The sequence below is a fragment of the Schistocerca nitens genome, chromosome 4 (assembly GCF_023898315.1).
Source record: "Schistocerca nitens isolate TAMUIC-IGC-003100 chromosome 4, iqSchNite1.1, whole genome shotgun sequence".
NCBI lineage: Eukaryota > Metazoa > Arthropoda > Insecta > Orthoptera > Acrididae > Schistocerca > Schistocerca nitens.
Window position 1 is genome coordinate 68,626,556 of NC_064617.1, and position 20,845 is coordinate 68,647,400.

Genomic DNA, 20,845 nt, shown 5'->3' on the forward strand with positions numbered 1-20,845 from the left:
CAAATTTTGATCTGCACAACGTACATTCAACAGTTTCTCCACTACCAGTGATAAAAGGAAATTTGCTTTTTATATTGCTGTTAAAACTACACTTTCGTTTTGGCATAATGAAACAGTGATTGCACAGTGCAAAACATTAACAGTGAGGTGATGAAAGCCAGAGAGCAAGTATTAGTGGTGTAGAGTATCTCTGGACTGGAAGGACGGATACAGTGGATCGATTTAGAAGAGAAGAATCTTCTTTGTTATTCGTAACCTATAGTGCGTTTAAAATTACTTGCGATTGTTGACAGTTCGGTACATGTTTGGGGTATGTTGAAAGTCATCACACGCTTCCTAGCGTAAATAATTGAGCAGTTAATAGCAAGTCAAACAACCAGTAGCGTAAAATACTCTAGCCAAGTGGAATCATAAAAAAACGGGACATTTGAGCGCCCCAAAAAAACTTTCGGGACAGCGGGACATTTTGGTAAAAAACGGGACTGTCCCGGGAAAAATGGGACGAATGGACACCCTAAAATAATATAAAGATGAAGGTCGTACTTGTGGCAGCAGGCGACAATGACAAATACAGTAGGTCTACAGAACGATAAATGAGCTATCGATCGCTTTTGCGTGTAGAGGTACATGTCTCTGCTTCTTACATGTGAATCTGTGTGTTTATATGCTTTTGATATCAACGTGGTAAGCTGTAATTCTATACAACGTCACAAGTGTTTCTTCACGAATGTGTTGTAGCTTGCTACTAAATTCAAGGTTTTTGTCCACACTTGCGCTAATTTTGTGGGAAGGGGGGGGGGGATGAGGAGGAGGAGGGATAGAGAGTATTTTTAATATTTTGGAAGACAAATGACAACTTTTAAGTAATCATAAAGAAGTTTCATTTCCGACCCTGTTAAACACGCGTAATACCGACTTTTAAATCATTTTCTCAAAAGAAACACTCATGATTACACTATATTTTTTGCTGTTCCTCAGAGCTTGGGGGAGCGGGATCGGGGGTGCGGCGGCGGCGCCGACGACTACCAACCCCCCCCCCCCCCCCTCATTCCCGCGTTATGGCTGCCCATAAAAAATAGAGATAGATCAGAGTCCCCATTTTCTCACGCCGAATTTAGCCTTTTCACGTTTCCAGATTCCTGTGTCTCGTGACACAGCAGTGAATGTTGTCAAATTGTGTTCTGGACAGAAGTATAAACTTTGTAATATGACATATTTGTTCCAATGATCATCTTAGAGACCAGACAAGGCTCTGTATGTTTTGTCCTTTCATCTGCAGCCAGCCTGTGTATGTTTACAATAACCTGACTGGAATGTTACCAGTCAGGCTGTGAGCATATACACGGGAACAAGCTTCCTTGTAAGCAATTTTAAAATATCCTGTGTTAAATGTAGCTTGTGGCTTATAGAATCCCTTGTCTTTTTTGAGGCACTAAAGTTTTCATGCTACTTTAGTCTCCAAAAGTGAACTGTGAAATTTTTAAACTAATATGCGTAAAAATATAAACACTTTTACCAGAGAATGGTCATGAGGACCTTGACACCCATATCCACCCACCCTCAGATCAGCACCTGGATTGGTGAGTAACTGTCAGTACTGTTTGCCAGTAGTTCGAGCTATGGTTAAAATCTGAAACAGTGGTAACCTTAGTCTTCCTACAAGAGTAAGAACACCTTGGTCAGTTGTATAGCTTTATTGTACACACATGTGGTGTAAGCAGATAGTGCGGCAAAGTCTTATTACAGTTTTCGTGGGAGAGATTCATTGTAAAAGACCAACTTCCTTGTCCAGCTATAACTGAGTGAATTCAGTGGTTTTCTTCAGCATTATTGAGAATGTGCTGTACTGATAGATTATAAATATTTACTGTACTGGTAACAAACATCTTACAAAACACTTTCCCAAATTTCAATGATTTTACAGTGGGAAAGCTGAAAACTTACAAATTGAATAACTGCTTGAAAATTGCTTTTTACGCAAAAGATAAAATAATGGGCAGTAATATATGTTGTTGCTGTGCCCTCTTGTAATTTTTTGTGGTTCCTGCCTGGATGAGGAGAGGGTGGTCTGATAGGTAAGTGTTCAGTTTCCTCTCACTACAACACAAAATGCACATGTGATTAAAATACGCTTTATTACAGGAGCCAATTGAGTACTTCTACATCTACATTTATACTCCGCAGACTAATGACCTCAGCAGTTGAGTCCCATAGTGCTCAGCCATTATACTCCGCAAGCCACCGAACGGTGCTTGCCAGAGGGCACATTACTTGCCACTGTCATTACCTCCCTTTCCTGTTCCAGTTGTGTATGGTTCGCGGGAAGAACGACTGCCGGAAAGTCTCCGTACGCATTCAAATCTCTCAAATTTTACATTCATGATCTCCTCGGGAGGTAGAAGTAGGGGCAAGCAATATATTCGATACCTCATCCAGAAATGCACCCTCTCAAAACCTGGACAGCAAGCTACACCGCGATGCAGAGCACCTCTCTTGCAGAGTCAGCCATTTGAGTTTGCTAAACATCTCCGTAACGCTATCACACTTATCAAATAACCCTGTGATGAAATGCGCCGCTCTTCTTTGGATCTTCTCTATCTCCTCTGTCAACCCAACCTGGAACGGTTCCCACACTGATGAGCAATAGTCAAGTATAGGTCGAACGAGTGTTTTGTAAGCCACCTCCTTTGTTGATGGACTGCATTTTCTAAGGACTCTCCCAATGAATCTCAACTGGGCACCCACCTAACCAACAATTAATTTTACTTAAAACTTCCGGGCTGATAGGCCGTGGTCGAAGTATAAAACTCTCTCCTGACGTTTCGTCTCCGACTGCGGGAGACATGCTCGGAGGTGAAGCGGCAAACTACAGTTGAAGACAATACCGGCCGTTAAAGCTTACATTGTATGATCGAATTAATTTTATATGATCATTCCACTTCAAATCATTCCGCACGCATACTCCCAGATATTTTACAGAAGTAACTGCTACCAGTGTTTGTTCGGCTATCATAAAATCATACAATAAAGGATCATTCTTTCTATGTATTCGCAATACGTTACATTTGTCTATGTTAAGGGCCAGTTGCCACTCCCTGCACCAAGTGCCTATCCGCTGCAGATCTTCCTGCATTTCGCTGCAATTTTCTAATGCTGCAACTTCTCTGTATACTACAGCATCATCTGCGAAAAGCCGCATGGAACTTCTGACACTTCAGTGGTGTCCAATCTGAAGTTCTGTGGTTAACAGCATTCAGATAAGATGTACTGATTCTTGAACCTGGTCCATGTCACAACTATATACAATGACTAACACTTCCTTGCAGCTAGCTAAGGTGTGAGGCGATGACTGTCACTGTGGAAGACTAGAGCACAGTGCAATGCATTGAGGTGCAGTGTGAACTTAGTCCCAATGTGACTTACTGAGATTGAGACAGCTCAGTCAGAAGCGGCCTATATGCACAGTTCCCAGGTGGTGTTATCAGTGCATAGCCTGTGGGTGTGTCTTGGTCTTCTCTTGTCATAGGCTTGCCTAGTTCAGTGCCTGCTATACAATGTTTCCTGGTGCCGACCGGTGTGCTCAAAATGGTTCAAATGGTTCTGAGCACTATGGGACTTAACAGCTGAGGTCATCAGTCCCCTAGAACTTAGAACTACTTAAACCTAACTAACCTAAGGACATCACACACATGTATGCCTGAGGCAGGATTCGAACCTGTGATCGTAGTGGTCGCGCGGTTCTGGACTGAAGCGCCTAGAACTGCTCGGCCACACCGGCTGGCCACCGGTGTGCTGGCAAAGATGTACGCCAGCACAATATGGCCCAAGAATGATGCGAGAAGCCTTTTTTTGTTCCGGAGGATGCCTAGTGTTCCACTGTGATAAAATGTAAAGACAAGAACAATCCAGAAGAAAATAAAACAACACTTTTTAAGAAAAAAATAAATGAATGCTTAGTTATAGCCAGTATAGTGCCTCAAGCCAAAACTTGATAGATTTCCATTTTTTGTTCAGAAGGTGAGACCTGATGTATTACATGCATTTGAGCACAATCTAACCCTACCAGAAACAGAATACAGATGTTTTTGATACATTGAGTTGCATGTCTCAGACCCTTAGTCAAATTTGATGAAAATTCACCACTAAGACACTAGAGATATTAAATTTCCAAGTGAAACTGCATACAGAAAACTCAATTGAAGGGTGGTATACCCCTAGACTAACTCAAACAAAAGGCATAAACACTAAATAATATCAAAGAAACTAAAGCTATTGACATTAAGAACAGACTGTACTGCAATATTTACAGGCTAAGAGGATCTACAGAATGTAAGCAGATAAAATTAGAGGACGAAAGCAGTGCTAAACTTACTGAAGAAGCTCACAGTATTTGGAAGGCAGCATGGTATCTGGTTAATGAACACAGGATAAACTCACCTTACACTCTAATTCTTGCAGTCTAGATGATTTAATGCATATGTTATAAAAATAATGGAAAACACAGTAGGTGAAATTCTTGAATCTGGAATAGATCCTACAGTTGCTGCTAAATTTGTAAATAAATGCAGCATTGGAATGTCAAAGAGTGTGTCCTAAAGACAGAGTAAAACCTACAAACCCACAGGAAGATGCAATATTTACAGCACTTCCTGTACTGTGTTAAAACCTATAGTATCTGAAATCACTCATCCCCTGCCAGAAGTAATAAGTAAATGCCTCCCTGCTCAGGTATGTCCAGTTTTACTATAAGAACACCACACGGTAGCAGTTCAAAAAAATAGAATCCACATGATACCAGTAATAGCTAAGGTAAGGAGTCCATAATAAAAGATAAAGTATTAAGATATTTTGAAGGAAATAACTCTTCTTATGATTTGCTTTTGGAGTGGCATATCAATGACAACAGCCCTAAGAGCTAAGTTCCAATGGTATTGGGAGAGCTGTTCTGAAAACTCTCAAATCCTATCTGAACAACAAATAAGTGCATCAGTGCAAGGAGCAGATTCAGGTGAAAATACGGTACAGTGTTGTACACCACAGGAATCCATAATGGGGCAACTGGTGTTCCTGATTGTTATTAACAATATAAGCTCTTGTGGTTTGTGGCTGACACAACCCCCCCCCCCTTTTTTTTTTAAAAAAAGGGGGGGGGGAAGGGAGTTGCTCAGGCTTTTCAGCAAGCACAAGTCCTATTTACTGAGGTGAGGCTAGGCTGATCATGAACAAGATGAAAAATGATAAAGGCAAAATGCAGAGGATGACATGCAGCCTCAGTGATACTGTAGCATTAGGTGTCACATTAGTCTCTAGACTTCTGGGCTGTTCACTGATAGCCCGCATCTCGTGGTCGTGCGGTAGCGTTCTCGCTTCCCACGCGCGGGTTCCCGGGTTCGATTCCCGGCGGGGTCAGGGATTTTCTCTGCCTCGTGATGGCTGGGTGTTGTGTGATGTCCTTAGGTTAGTTAGGTTTAAGTAGTTCTAAGTTCTAGGGGACTGATGACCATAGATGTTAAGTCCCATAGTGCTCAGAGCCATTTGAACCATTTTTTGTTCACTGATACTAATTTAACCTGTCAACAGCACCCTAAATGCATATTTTTCCAAACATTCACAAGTCCTGCATCTCCTAAGGAAACAAAAGTGTAATATCAGAGCAGTACCTGCTAAGAGTATAATTTGCAATGTTCCACATCCACATCATCTATGATACCAGTCTTCAGGCTGCAAGAATGTGCTTTTATTGCAAAAGAAAGTGACGAGGGTCACTTCAAAACAAAAAAAATTGACCTTTGAAACAACTTTTTACCCAATTAGCAGTCATGAATGCTTTCAGCCAATATACAAGGGCACTCTGAAAAGTAGTGACTCCCAGTTTTTTTTATGGAGAAGCTCTTAAACCTTTTTAAATAAAACAAACTTTATTAACATTCTACATCTTTATTCATGTCTACATATTTATTTCTCAACATGGCCACCATGGTGACACACATTTCTCCCAGTGAGAGACCATTTTGTTGATACCCTGACTGTAGAATGTTTGACTATGTTGACAGATCCACAACCTCACCTCTGCCTGCACTGCTTCATCACTATCAAAATGAAGTACTTGAAGATGTTATTAAAACTTTGGAAACAGTTGAAAATAGGATGGAGCCAAGCTGGGACTGTATGGAGGATGATCAATGACAACGAATCCAATGTGTCAAATGGTCAGATGTTGCAGTGCTCATGTATAGTCTGGCTTTGCTGAATGAGAATGTGCTCCATGTGTGGACAAGCTCTTTGAATATGTTGTTTCATAAATTCACTTACAGCATGCTGTTTCTCATGCACCAATATGTTAAACACCATGATGTTACGCAATACAATTTGGAGCCGTCCAGCAGCAGGAGGTTGCAACAGTGAAGTGGGGAAGTCGACAGAGTAATATGCATAACGTGTAATAACTCAGCTGATGTTAACAACAGAATAAAAACTCCAGAGGCCTTATTTTTCAGCATCCCCTCTTATTTTCAGCCGCTTCATTCACACAAAGATAAAATGTTTGTCCTACAGAGCTACAGAAAGGGAAATGTTCATCAATACAGCACTTTCAATAAAGGCAGCTTCCATATGGTGGCCTAAAATGATTTAATCCACTACCTGAGGATATTCAGTCATTGCCACTGGAGCACTTTAGAACTAAAATAGTTTGAAAAAAAAAAAAAAGTTTTGCCTCAGACATCATCACACTGGGATTCTGTTACCAAAGAAGTGGCTGAAATCGGGATAAACAGCAACAGTTTTAACAGAGACCAAGTGTACACACTTGACAGGGAATGAGATTGGGCTTTGAACATTGAGCAAAAGCAAAGATGTAAGGTAGATGCTTGTAGGGACGCAGTAGTGGTAGTTTCAAACGTTGCCGCTGGCCACTTACACCATGTGACGTCTCTCTGTTTTGTGGTGGGACAGGGCTGCTAGGAGCTACCCAACTCACCTTCCACACATGCGCCACACTGGCCTTCTCTGGTACATCCCAGATGCCACTGTTATATCTATATAAGCAGAACATTGTGCTATCCCTGGCCAGTCAGTGTTTTCAACTCCTGATGACGATAGGAGGGATAGCTATTATTTGAAGCAATGTGTATAAATACTTCACATAGAAATAGATACAGCCACAAAAATCGTGTACACTGCCAAACTTTGATCCTGCTAAAAAAAATCTCTATTTCAGGACTAACATAGCTTATCTGAAAGTCTCATTCGTATATTTCTAAACATCTTACCTTTGCAAAAATAATATATTTCAAAAGTTACCTGTAATCGGACTTGTTGCTGTCATAAGTATTAAAGAATCGTAAATGTAATAATTTTGAAAATCCAACGTCACAGTCTTGTAGTCATAATTTTTCTGTTTCTAACAGTTAATAGTTTTCCTACAATAACGTTTTAGTTTATAAAATATTCCAATTAGAAAGTTTGACTTTCCAGAAAATTCTTGGCTGGCTTTTGTAACTTTTAATGTGCATCAGTACTTCCATGCTATAAAGCAGAAATGATCATTTACACTTTGTGTGTATTGTTAACCAACTGTTAGTCAAAATAATGCCTCTGCCTAATGAACTGTAAATTAATATTTTGGATAACTGTCCTACATGCATCTTTAAATAGGCATTGCTCATAAAGCAACATCCAGCTTGTAAATTTCCCTGTAAAGTTAGTCTGTGACAAGATATAGCAAAGTGCAGTCATCATATGAAGTACCATGTCACTCAGTATTTTTTCAGTGAGCTTATGCTGAGTAATAGAGTAATATTGATGCATTCGAATTTTGTTATCCTGAGTTCCACATCAGCAGGGTGCTCTGAGATATAATTGAATGTTGTAAATACAGTTACAGGTGTGGAACAGATACTCCTTGTAGAAAAGAATTATTGGCATTCATAACTAAGTTTCCAGGTCTGTGGTGGGAAATTATGAGGATTAATATACAGTTGGTTTGTTTTTAACCTCAGTTGCCTAAATAACTCTAAAACAATGCATTGTATGAAAAGGTGTTACAGGTGAAAAGTTAAGAGGACATCAGTCTGTGTAACAACTGGCAAACTTCCCACCTATTTTCCACCCGTCCTGCATGGGCAGTGTCAGCTTCATATTTTCAAATGAGAACCCCCATCCTTTGTATATTTGGATTGTACACCAAACATGTACTGTTTATGCAAACCATTGTTTTCTGTTTGTGATAGATGGTGCTGTAATTAACATATATCAGTTGTGCTTGTTTTTGTAATTAAGAATGATTCTACATTGTATTTACAATACAAATGTAAACCTTTGTTAATATTTATGTTCGAAATTTACTTAAGTGTTGCAAATTTGATTGTATAGTGCAGTACAGTTAGCCATTTAAATATCTGGTTAGAAACTACATTTAGCATGATCTAGGAATGACAGTGTGGAGGTTATAGTTTTCTGCACCTATCAGGGTGCTTGATATTGGCAGGTCCACTTGGCTCTCACCATTGGTGTGCTTGATTTCAGTGTGTACCCTTGTGTCTCACCATTGGGGTGCTTTTTTCCAGTAAATCTCCTTGTCTCTCACAATTGGGGTGCTTGATTTCAGTGAATATCCATGACAGGGATGCCTGTCACTCTCACTTTTGAGAAAAATGCACACCTTCCTTGCAAACTCTAAAGAAATATTTTCACATTGTGGCTGATTGACAGGTTCTTGCACATTGTAAGATTAACTGCATGGGTATGGCAGTGTATATATTCTGCATTAGGATAGAATTTTTGTACAAATCTTATATCCCACCAGAGGAACCAGCCATAACAGAAGCCCCATCATGCATTTGTACAATCGATTTTTGGGGAGACTCGTTCACTTTTTGCATGTCTAATTCTTCTAGCCAACATCTGTGCATCTTGCCTGAAAGGAGAAGGGAAACTCTAGAACTTTTCTGTTGGTTTATTCTTAATACATAGTTGTATCCAACAGCCATCTGAAATACATTTGGCCTGTCACCAATTTCATCTACTGTAACAGCTAATAATTCTGATTCCTTTACTTGCTTTGAAATATATTCGTATCAAATTGAAACTTAATTTCAAAAGTTCATTTTGAATTGTTTTGGACATTCCTTTGAAAAAGTTGCCTTATCCAAATGATTGTTTAATGCTGCATCAAATTCAGCATCAAAATTAGTGCTCTTTGATAACAATTCAGTTTCATCTTGACCTCTTAAGAGTAGTTCAAAGGAACTATAGAAACGAATGCAATTTATGAAAATATTTAACTGATACCTATTGCACCTAACTTCCTTCTTATACTTCACAATTCTCTTTCCACACACACACTACCCAGTTGTTCAGCTACATTAACAGTTTCAAAAAGTGCAAGTCTTCAACAATTTTGTATGTCAACAGCTGAAAATACATGCTTCTTCACTTTGTTACTGAGATGATTTATGTCCATAATTCCCACTTTCATCCGTGATGATTGCCTACCAAACAGGCATGGGAAGCAAAATAATGCATTTTTAACTCCACAGCCACATAACCAATCACTGTTTCTATAAATCCATTTCAGGTGTTCCCTTGATTTGCTGATTGCCAGTATTATTTTGCACAATATTTAAAACTGGTAGGTCATCTTAGTCCCTTCACAGCTAGCTTCTCCTCACTGGAAATGTGAGAAAACTCTGTTTCTTGTAAATGACTGTGTTTTTGTCGTCTACAGTCCAAAGATCAGTTTGGTGCAGCTCTCCATGCTACTGTATCCCATGCAAGCCTCTTCATCTCTGAATAATTATTGCAACCTACATACTTTTGAACCTACTTACTTTATTCACCTCTTGGTCTCCCTCTTCAATTTTTACCCACCTCAATTCTCTCTAGTAATAAATTGCTGATCCCTTGATGTCTCAGAATGTGTCTTATCAACCAATCCCTTCTTTTAGTCAAGTTTTACCACAAATTTCTTGTCTCCGAAATTCTATTCAGTACCTCCTTATTAGTTACATGATCTACCCATATAATCTTTAGAAGTTACGTGCAAAAGTATAGGAGAGGCCATGTGTCTACAAAATTAGCTGTCAACAATATGAGAAGTTTTACATTGGCCAGATGAGAAGGAAACTAAAGAAAAGGTTTCTTCAACACACACAACAAACAAATGCTTCAGCTTTGGTCTTCAGTCTTAAAGCTTGTAACCACAGAATAGGTACCATTGATGAGAATATGAAAATACTACATCAAGCAAAGAAGGGATTAAGTATGAAGCTTCCGGAGGAAATTGAAATCTTTCGTAACTTAAAAAAAAAGAACAAAAAGAATTGAAAAATAAGGCTTTCTTTGAGAATTTCTGTGAGGTCTTTCACTCATGATTCCAATCCACAGCCTGACTGAATTATACCATTACTCCTCTCTCTTACCTACCACTCCCTTTTAGTTCAGTTTTATAATATGAAGAGATTGCGTAACATACATGTGAGAAGTTTCCTTTAGCATTTCAATGTCAACACCCGATGTTAATGACTCTTTTATTGCACCCCAACTAGTTTTCTTCATTACGTGAATGCAGTACAGATATATTATTTATGGTTTTGTTATCCATGCACTGTGTATTACTATGGTTCATTATAAGCATTTAAAAAGTGTTTGTATCTTCTCTCCTGTTGCCTTACACTGAGTATGCTAAACACTCTGTAATTCTATTTTTAATTTTTATTATATTTGACGTGGACTTAGAGTTAACAAGTTGCCTTTGCTTAAAATATGTTCCTACACTAAAGATGTTGTTCTCACTTTAATGAACAACAGGTCATATATCCCTTTCTTTACTGAAAACTGTGTATTGTTAAGTGCTATTATGTACATAACCAACACGTATTGATGTATTAGATATGTCATCTGTAGACTGATGTCTATATTCCATCTAACGTGTTTAAGTCCGTACATATGCAAGTTCGTATTACGTTTAGCAAACATTTGCGTTGATCGTGTCAAAGAAATTTTCTATATGGCTCTCAAAAAGTATACTCAATGGATGTGCCTCTAATGCCTTTAGGTAAATTTTTACAATGTTTAAAGAATATTACTCATCACTACCGCTACTACATACATGTTGTCAGTATACTTTAAAGCCAAATTTAAGTGCACAGTTGGTTATACTGTTGTTGTTTATCCCCCCCCCCCCCTTCTTTAAGATACTAGAATTACTGACATAATAAGCTTCCAATTAAGAACAGTAATGAAACTTCATTTACATATGAAGGTTTCCCTTAAATATAGCATATTTCGGAAAAAAAGTTCTGTGTTTCCTTTTTAAGATTGCAACTATGACGATCATCTTTTATCAGCTGATCTACGCAATTGCTTTTCTACTACTTTGTCTAACTTAGCACTTTCTTCCTGCTGTACCTCTGGCCATTTGAAGAATTTTAATAGTGATTTCCCTAGAAATTTTTTTCGTAGTATTTCTATGCGAGACAATCTCATAGACAAATGAGGTAGTTCATTCAAAACCATTTGAAATTCTGGCACTAATTTTGCCCAAGTTTTGCATAAACATCTTATCTCCTTCATAGCCCTTTCACACAGATTCGATTTTGGATTATATTTTGATATTGTGGCATGCCTTACGTTCTCCCAAGCTAGAAACTATAAATGACTGACTCACAAACTGTGAACAGTTATCCATTAATAATCTCTTAGGTTTTCGTACCTCTACAAAATATTTGCACATACAGTTTATAACTGTCTCTGGGTTAGCTCCATTAGACTGTTACATTTAACATATTTAGACCAACACTAATGGAATGTAAATATATCTAATTCCTGCTTGACTTGCTGGTAATGGTCCATAAAACTGCAAAGCTGTTAAATCGTGTAAAGCTCTAGGTATCATAGGAGACATTAAGTGTAATGTGTTTCTCTCTAATTTTCCTTCACCTTTTGAGAGACTTGACAGGTCTGTAGTAATCTTACAGCATACTTACCTAGTTGTCTAAAATGCTAAAGCTTTACCATCTGTTTTATACATTTCCTTACTCCAAAATGCCCATAACCTTTATGTATAAACCAAATTAAATCATTTTATGCACACTCAGGTACACGTGATTTCCAGTATGACGTATTTGTATTCTCTGTCCAAAATACTACTTGGTTGATCACTGTCCAAAGTTTGTCTTCTGTGGGCAGTAACTCATTTTTCTCATACTTTAACATTTTAAGATTTAAATCTTCTTCACCTTTCATTCCTTGCCTGATTTTATTAACTAATACACATACTTTGTCTTTCGTATAGTTTATTTTCAGAAAATTTGTAATAAAATCATTACTGGTCCAGTAGGTCTCTAAGAAACTTCCTGGCAGATTAAAACTGTGTGCCGCACTGAGACTCGAACTCGGGACCTTTGCCTTTCGCGGGCAAGTGCTCTACCAACTGAGCTACCCAAGCACGACTCACGTCCCGTCCCGTCCTCACAGCTTTACTTCTGCTAGTACCTCATCTCCTACCTTCCAAACTTTACAGAAGGTTCGCAGGAGAGCTTCTGTAAAGTTTGGAAGGTAGGAGACGAGGTACTGGCAGAAGTAAAGCTGTGAGGACAGGACATGAGTCGTGCTTGGGTAGCTCAGTGGTAAAGCACTTGCCCGCGAAAGGCAAAGGTCTCGAGTTTGAGTCTTGGTTCGGCACACAGTTTTAATCTGCCAGGAAGTTTCATATCAGCAGCACACTCTGCTGCAGAGTGAAAATCTCATTCTGGCAACATCCCCCAGACTGTGGCTAAGCCATGTCTCCGCAATATCCTTTCTTTCAGGAGTGCTAGTTCTGTAGGTTCGCAGGAGAGCTTCTGTAAAGTTAGGAAGGTAGGAGACGAGGTACTGGCAGAAGTAAAGCTGTGAGGACAGGACATGAGTCGTGCTTGGGTAGCTCGGTTGTAGAGCACTTGGCCGCGAAAGGCAAAGGTCCCGAGTTCGAGTCTCGGTCGGGCACACAGTTTTAATCTGCCAGAAAGTTTCATATCTGCGCACACTCCACTGCAAAGTGAAAATCTTATTCTGAGTTCTCTAAGAATTGATCATTCACAATGGCAATCATGATAATGCATCTGGTACACAATTTAATGTTCCCTTGATGTAAACTATTTGTATTTGAAACTGTTGTAAAAACAGTAGCCACCTCATGAGCCTCCTGCGCAATAAATAACTTTCTGTTGAGAATATCAATGCTTGGTGATCTGTATAAATGACAATTTCTGAACCCCAAATCAGTGCCTCAAATTTCTTTAAGTTCCATACCACAGCAAGTAATTCTTTCTCCCTTGCTTTATAATTCAGCTTGTGTGTCTAGGCTGCGGCTAGTGAAAGCAATGGTTTTACATTCTTCCTCTTCTGGGTTCCATTTCCCATGAAATATTTCTGCTGCTATGCCATATTCTGATGCACGTGTTGCGCTGCCAAATAGTTCACGAAGACTCAGATGGTTTAAAATAGCATTGACTGGGGTATCCTTTCCTTCCTAGAATGCATTTCATGCACTTTCATCCCATACCCGTTTTGCTTTAATAGTGATAGTGGATGTGGGTTATTCATGACTTGTCCTTGGTATACCATCTATAGAATCCCACTAATCCTAAAAAGGAACATAACTGTTTCACATTCTGTGGATGTGGACAGTCTTTAATCGCCATAATACGTTCTGGGTCTGGTTTAATTTCTCTTATTCCTGTGAGACGTCCCAAGAATTTTAATTCCTGTTGCCCAAAATGTGATTTAGCAAGCTTAATACTTATTCCCTTGGTGTAAAATTTCTTTAGTGTTCTTTGCAAGTAAATCACAATGTTCCTCCCAGGTTTCTGAAACAATAAGTACCGTATATCATCTACATAAATCAATAGCTCTTGTAACAACTTTTCCCCTAATGCTTCATCTAATGCTCTTATAAACACTGATACTGATATGTTTAACCCAAATGGTAAAACTTTAAACTGGTACGACTGTCATATAGGAATGCAGTATAAGGTCTAGATTCTGTAGTTAATTTCACCTGCCAGTACCCTCCGTGAGATTCACAGAGCTAAAATAATTTGCTTTTGCAAAACGAGCAAGTTTGTATAGGCATATGGGACGATCTCTCTCGGGTTCAGTGTGACGATTCAAGGTTCTTGTGTCTAGTACTAGGTGCACACCTCCTGTTGTCTTTCTGACAACCAACAGTGGCTTGTTGAATATGCTTGTACTTCTTTCTATAACATTTCTATCTACCATTTTATCTATTTCTTCCTGTATGTCTCGTTATTTGATGATAGGTACAAGGTAAGGTCTACAGAAAAAAGTTTCCTTGTTTTTAATCTTAAAACCATACAAATAGTCTACTATATTCCCTGGTTTGTCTGAAAATACATCTGAATATCTACATAATATTCCATATAGCTCTTCCTTTTGAGTAAGGGTTAACAGTTCCAATTTGTAAGCCTTTGCATACAAATCAACTTTATTTGCAATTTGTTGTAGATTACTTACATCCTTATCCACTGAACTCATCTTCTCTATTAACCATAAATTATTAGTATCATATAGTCCTTGACAGCAATCTGTCTTATATATAATCTCTTTGTTATAGTTATCTAGATTGCACTTAAAAGAACCACTCTGAAAGTCTATTACCACTGCATATTTTACTAACCAATCTACTCCTAGTAATACTTGCACATTTATTTTAGATACTATTAACAGGGTTTCTTCAAACACCAATTGATCTATTCCAAAAGTAATCCTTGTTTCCCATTTCACTACATTGCTCTGAGTACCTGTAATATCTATACTATGTACTCCCATTTTTTATATATTTATCTCTTGTTCCGGTGTCCATGTTGTGACACTATCACAGGATATGAAATGTGTCAATTTTACAAGCTTTTGGCCAGAATTTATGATAATACATAAAACAAAACAAAAACAGTAAACAGTAACTTAGGTCCCACTACAAAAAATACATTTTAGAGATGGATAGAGATTACAAAATAATAAGTGTCACAGAGAAATAAATATTGCAAAATATGTTTCAATAAAAATATTTGGTATTACAAATATAAATTTGGGCATACATTTGCAATTTACAATACAAGAAATGTTAAACACTGTAGTTCAGGAACTCTTCTACTGTTGAAAATGATCCTTGCAATAGGAACTGCCTTAAGGTTTTTTAAACAATAGATCATCATCTACCAAACACTTAATTCTTGAAGGGGGGAGGGGGGGGGGCATTAACTCCTTTCTGCACCATACTTAGATTTGGCTGTTCATAGTGGATATCATGTTTCCTTCAAGTATTGTGACTGTGACATGCACTATTCAGCTAAAAGATGGATTTTTCTTTCCGTATGAAACACATCAAAGAGAATATATATTGCGCAGTGGATGTAAGTATTTCAATCTTCTTAAAAAGATTCCTGCATGTGGCTCTAGGATAGACTCCACACATGATCCTTATGGCTCTTTTTTTGTACACACAGTACTTTTTCAGCCAGTGGCTGATTTCCCCAAAATATAATTCCAAATGCCATAATTGCATGAAAGTAACAGTAATACGCTGACTTCATGGTTTCCATATTTCTATAAGAAGAAACAATGCGCAATCCAATGAAATGCAATGCATGACAGGTAACTTAGGAAATTCCTTTATTCTTCCACATAATAGCCATTCCTCCAAAATTATTGATACTTTGCTTCCTGAATCAATGTAAATTTCCACTGCTTTATTTCCTATTCTTCCAATTAAAATTGGTTTGTATTGCACCTTTTCTAAATTTTCCTCTTCCACTAATAACCAATCATTAATAGGTGATATTTTACTATAAGCAATCATTTTACTTATATATGGGCTGAATTTTGTTCTTTGCCATCCTGGAGTCTGGTCCTTGACCCAGGATTGTTCTCATTTTCATCACCGTGGTCAGATACCAATTGCAAATTACTTCAATAATACACTAATTTGCTTCTGTGTCATTATTTCGTTGCATATTCATTTGTTAGTTTTGAGTTTTAAACAACAGCAAGCTTATGTTATTTCTCCCCCCTCTATGGTTATTGTGATTTAGACTGTTATTCCTGCTGTGAACAGTACCATTACTGCTTACTCTACAATAATCGGATTCCTTCATCTGCGGTAAGGAATTAGGAAAGGATTTGTTATTGGAATTCTCTGTATTTCAGTCATACACTGAATAATTTACATTTCTTTCAATATTCAGCATGGCTAAACCTTCAATAAATGTCAATAACTCATTCAGTTTTCCACCCTCTCTACAATATTCCTTGTCGAGTGTGGTATGGTAAACATGTACTGAGTACTTTTACTTGGTGCATTTCATCTATTGGATCATCTAAGTACTTCGATTTTGTCAAATGCCATTCTATGTACTTTTCATATGTGCCCCATGAATTATAGTATGGAGCAGGGTCTAATAAATTTAAGATTAATTTTTCCCGAGTACTTGATGATGAGTACTTACTCTTAAAGCTTTCTTCAAAATCTTTCCAATACACAAATTCTTCTTCGTGAGCATTTCCCCATTCTGCAGCACCTCCCATTAAATATCCTAATGTTAAATCTATTTTCTTTGTCATCCCACTTTTTAGGCAAAAATCTGGCCAACACTCTTAAAAAATAAATTGGGTGTACATCACCATCTGGTTTATACTTTGGAAATTGCTTTGCTAAATTAAACTCATTTCCTATATATAAAAACCTCCATTTCATCTTTAGTTACTCCTTTACTACTTTCTGTTATCGCCTATTGCTTCCCATATCCTATAAAGTTCTTGTTTACTGTTAATTGACCTTCCCCAGAAGTGATATTGTTATTTATTTTTGTTTTGTCTTTTACTTCTTGTTCTATGAGTAACTGTAAACATTTTTCCAAATGTTGTATAGCATCAGGTGTCCTTATTACAACATTTTTCTGTATGGACATGATAAGCTTGTTGGCAGCTGAAATACCTCGTACCACTTCGAATCAGGAATTCACATTATCTACATAGCCCGTCCACCGTCGGGTTGTTGTTCTGTGTACACTTTCTTGTAAATCATCTGCTAACACTTGTTGTACCTCTACTAACACAGATTCTCGTAATTCATTTACTTCAGAGTTTATTTCCATTATTTTAATGTTTTGATTATTAATTTGTACATTAAAGTTAGAATCTAAGTTAGCTTTAACCTCTTGTATTTTATGGCTTAGTATGTCCTCTATTGATTCAGTAATTTGTTCTTTAATGGACTTAATTAATTCTAGTTGTTCCGCTTTCCATCCTTCCTTATCTTTCTCTGTTTGTTCTTTAATTATACCTTCTAGTATCGATCTTAACCCCTCGTTTTGCATTTCCATCTTTCTTGTGATTGGAATGCACTATTTATTACCAATCAACAATATTAGCATTAAACCTATACTAACACTACTGTTTCTACTTTTTAAATGTTTACGGCTCATCCTTCTGGGGAGCTGTGAACTGCATGTTGGTAGCAGAACAGCCGAAGCTGGTGCTGAAGCCTGGTCTCGTGCTGCACACTGCCGCTGACTGGACAACCCAGCACCCCATACTTGAGTAACTGCTCACGACTCTGTGTTGATAACTCCCTCTGGATCAATGTCCGCCATATGCGTTATCCAGTCAAAACAATTTTGTTAAGTTTTGAACTAATTCTGTGCAGTCATTGCTTGTAATGTGGGTGCACTTTCTGCTGCCACGTTCTCCTTCTTTCTTTCTGTTTCAGATTTGTGACAGTAAATTATATTTTGCATTCATTATGTGTTTACTATTCTTTCTTAGACAATTTGTTCGAAAGAAGCTCTTAATTATTTTTATTTCTTGTTACATGCATTATAAGGTACTGTTGTTGATCGCTAGTTGCCAGTGGCAACTTCTGTCTTCTAATCTTTGGAGTCGTAATTCTGACTCAAATTAAAATCCTGCTGTTGTATATGTTGTAAGATTTGCAGTGCATCTTATACCAGCACTAGCAAGAAGTTGCTTCCCTGGCCGATATAACAGGGCAATATTTTGCCGACCCCAAGTAGTATTACCTTTATCCTCTCTTCTCAGAGTAGTTTTATGGTGGTCTGGATCCTTCCATGCCACCTCCCTGTTGATTAAACTGTAGTGGAGATTTCTGGAATGCTTCTGTAAGTTCTCGCTGTTGCGCTACTAAATAAATAGCCGCACTTCTCACAAACAGGGGTATATTTTGCCCAGCATTTTCACTATTACTTTTCACAGCACAACTAACAATTGCTACGGTAATACTACTCTCTTGAGTACATTCAAACGACAGTACATGTGTACTCTAGGACCTGAGAGAAAAAACCAGAAAATCAACTACCGCTCTTAAATTGTTCATTACGCTGTTGTTGATGGGTCATTTACTCCAAGGCCCTTGGATTCAGGCAGTTGCTGCACCACGGCACAAATGACTCCCGGACGACCAGTGCTTGTGGTACCATTTTTACTGGTCCCCTTCTTGCCAGCTCCACCACTGCTCCACATTTGCTACATACAAGAAAGGAAAACACACAGTTTCCCTTTCTCGCTACATTTATCCTTATTCAATTTACTCACGAGCCTCTCAACTGTGTAACATGTGACTGTATGAAAGCATGCCACAGGAGTTGCAACAAGTATTGGGTATTTTGGTTTCCACGTTTGTCATTGATTTTTAAAAATTGGCTTTTTTTGTATTCAAGGTTTTTATCAAATAAACCTTGCATATGTAGAGGAATTTATTTTTTAAATATACAAATTTATGCTTATTTGACATGTAACATTGTATTGTGTCAATTTGATTCTAAGTTCACATTTTCTGTCTTTTGTTGCAGTGAAACGAGTTCTTAACAAGGTTGTGTGATGTCCCCTGATGAGTTCTGTTCTGCCCGTGGTGAACACAGTTTATTGAAAAATAGACAGAACATCACTAACTTCATAAAGTAAACATATTTGGCATCTTTGGTATTCATCTTGTGGATAAAGAACAGCCAAGCACTCCCTATGGGGTTTGTAATTCAGACTGAGACTATTGCTATCCACACTCATTTATTCTGCATTGATTTTCTTTGTATCCTCTTTCCAGGCAGCATCAATTTCACCTGACAACTCTTGTATGGCTGCCCTTATTTTTTCTTGTAAGATCTGTTGCAACCTTCATCAGAAGAAGATGATTTATGGAAAAGTATGTCAAAATATCACAGTTTTCATATTAAAATTTCATTAAATATATATCAGTGACAATGTCTTAATTATTTCTGTTACTTTGCAACTGTAGTCTAAGTTTTGTTCCTAACTCAGATCTTGTCTTTACAGTGGTCTCTGGATGAAAACACACACAACACTGGTGCAATATTCTACAATATTTATTATTTGTTCCACAAACTGCTTATTGGCCATCATCTGGTACAAAGTTAAGTGTACGGTGCAGAGATATTTGGTTGGATCAAAGATTTTAAACCAGTGCATCTACACTGTATCTTCATTTCCAGATATGAAAATACACTCCTGGAAATGGAAAAAAGAACACATTGACACCGGTGTGTCAGACCCACCATACTTGCTCCGGACACTGCGAGAGGGCTGTACAAGCAATGATCACACGCACGGCACAGCGGACACACCAGGAACCGCGGTGTTGGCCGTCGAATGGCGCTAGCTGCGCAGCATTTGTGCACCGCCGCCGTCAGTGTCAGCCAGTTTGCCGTGGCATACGGAGCTCCATCGCAGTCTTTAACACTGGTAGCATGCCGCGACAGCGTGGACGTGAATCGTATGTGCAGTTGATGGACTTTGAGCGAGGGCGTATAGTGGGCATGCGGGAGGCCGGGTGGACGTACCGCCGAATTGCTCAACACGTGGGGCGTGAGGTCTCCACAGTACATCGATGTTGTCGCCAGTGGTCGGCGGAAGGTGCACGTGCCCATCGACCTGGGACCGGACCGCAGCGACGCACGGATGCACGCCATACCGTAGGATCCTACGCAGTGCCGTAGGGGACCGCACCGCCACTTCCCAGCAAATTAGGGACACTGTTGCTCCTGGGGTATCGGCGAGGACCATTCGCAACCGTCTCCATGAAGCTGGGCTACGGTCCCGCACACCGTTAGGCCGTCTTCCGCTCACGCCCCAACATCGTGCAGCCCGCCTCCAGTGGTGTCGCGACAGGCGCGCCAGGTGGAAATGGCATGGCAAGCCGTTCCACAGGACTACATCCAGCATCTCTACGATCTTCTCCATGGGAGAATAGCAGCCTGCAATGAAATAAGATTATTTCAGTGTAAATGTAATATAATCTTTTGTAACTAAGAGAAAATATGTGACAAATCAACAGATGAATGATGTACAAATTAAAACAGTTGTTTATGGAAGAAAATAAGTTTATTGTTCAACTTTGGTGATGATCCAAGAATGTCCCTGAACAAAATAATCAGTTTTATCTTTAATAGATCCTAAATTACAACTGGATAAGGTAAGTCAAGCAGCTGTGATTATACAAAGCTTTTACTTTCCAGAAAGAGGGATGAATTACAGTATGGTGTGTTTGGGATTATTGAGTAGTATCTGCAGTTAGAAGTGGTGAGTGAGGGAACTGTGTCTGGTCATACAGTGAATGTATATAAAGTGTGTAATTTTCAGATTTTTATCTGGTCCCCAAACAAAGATATTGCAGGCCAAAAAAGGAAAAATTCAGAAAACCTGCTTTTTAAAATGGAGTATTTTTTAAAGTATAAGCTTCTCATCACTGATACACCATCAACGAAACTACAGTGTTTAAGGTAATAGAACAAAAATATTAAGGCTGAGAAATTAC

At 38.5% G+C, this 20,845-nt stretch overlaps 1 long non-coding RNA gene across 6 annotated transcripts; it reads left to right on the plus strand.

Moving 5' to 3' along the window:
- The first annotated feature begins 205 nt into the window (after positions 1–205).
- Positions 206–20,394, plus strand: LOC126252494 (uncharacterized). 6 transcript variants are annotated; one of them, XR_007545842.1, is made up of 4 exons: positions 206–310; positions 18,867–19,040; positions 19,118–19,216; positions 19,348–20,394. It is a non-coding gene; the product is annotated as an uncharacterized LOC126252494 (long non-coding RNA). The 6 variants fall into 6 exon arrangements; XR_007545841.1 differs by having other exon boundaries at positions 209–623; XR_007545844.1 differs by lacking the exon at positions 206–310 and adding an exon at positions 654–684.
- Positions 20,395–20,845: the final 451 nt, after the last annotated feature.